The sequence below is a fragment of the Sinocyclocheilus grahami genome, unplaced genomic scaffold (assembly GCF_001515645.1).
Source record: "Sinocyclocheilus grahami isolate Dianchi unplaced genomic scaffold, SAMN03320097.WGS_v1.1 scaffold16989.1, whole genome shotgun sequence".
In the NCBI taxonomy this organism is placed as follows: domain Eukaryota; kingdom Metazoa; phylum Chordata; class Actinopteri; order Cypriniformes; family Cyprinidae; genus Sinocyclocheilus; species Sinocyclocheilus grahami.
The window spans coordinates 1-953 of record NW_015516384.1 but is presented as its reverse complement, the minus strand read 5'-3'; the positions used below and the strand labels follow the sequence as shown (position 1 = coordinate 953).

General features: G+C 35.2%; 1 long non-coding RNA gene across 1 annotated transcript in view; it reads right to left on the bottom strand.

The window, feature by feature from the left end:
* Window positions 1–352, bottom strand: part of LOC107579386 (uncharacterized) — a 1,514-nt gene extending 1,162 nt beyond the window's left edge. Inside the window, exons 1-2 of the long non-coding RNA XR_001608470.1 lie at window positions 274–352; window positions 52–112 (exon numbers count right to left, since the gene is read on the bottom strand). This is a non-coding gene — a long non-coding RNA (uncharacterized lncRNA). The remainder of the gene's footprint in view (window positions 1–51; window positions 113–273) is intronic.
* Between the last annotated feature and the right edge of the window lie 601 nt (window positions 353–953).

The following is a 953-nucleotide window of genomic DNA, read 5'->3' as shown; positions in this document are numbered from 1 at the left end:
TGTAATGCATTACTTTTAAAAGTAACTTTCCCCAACACTGACTGTCAGTACCTGTGTAAGGCTCCTGACTCCATTTAGTAGATCTGGACTCTGCGAATGTCTCCAAACGATACTGAGAACAAAAAGACAGACCTCATGAATACATCTATCAACACTTGGCTCTATAAAGCCAAACCAACTCCATATTTATGCATATATACTTGTACATTTCTGCTCCACATGCTCAAAATGAATTATAATATCACAAAGCTCATAATGAAAATTAGGTCTCACCCTGTAGGTATTAAATGACTCCATATTAGTTATGACCCCCTCTCTGACCGGGGCAGAACTATAGCAGCACTTGCTGGAGACGTACTCTTCAAAAGCTTGATGCGCTCTTCCCTCTGAGATGGAAGGAATGTTGTTGCTAACAGGAAGATAGTGATATACTGTTGACATGCAGATATGTTGAATAATACATTTATATGAACATTCAACAGAAGTCAGTTTGGGAAATCACCATGTTAAGCACAAAGACAGTAAAGTAATTGAATTCATATTCAGTAATACTATCAATTTAACTGCACTAACAGTATTTGACAAAATAGTGACAAAATTTGAACTATAATGGCACTAACATTGCAACATCGACACGCTTATTGAACTGATTTGAAGGACCATTCATGATCTTCTGTAGAGCTGCATTACAGCTATTTCATAATTGATGAATTTTATTTTACAACATTAAAATCCCCGTTTTATTTCATAAAACTCATGTTTAATAATCAAAATGACATTTTAACTTTTTTTCATCAAAATAATTTCTTCATGCCCTAAAATAGCTTGAATATAAGTCTACCTCATTTCATATACGAAGATCATGAATATGCAAATTAGTCCCAGCCTCCACTCAATCACAGCAGTTCTGACTACCGGCTCCACTTTCACTCAGTTAACTGAAGTAATAAACG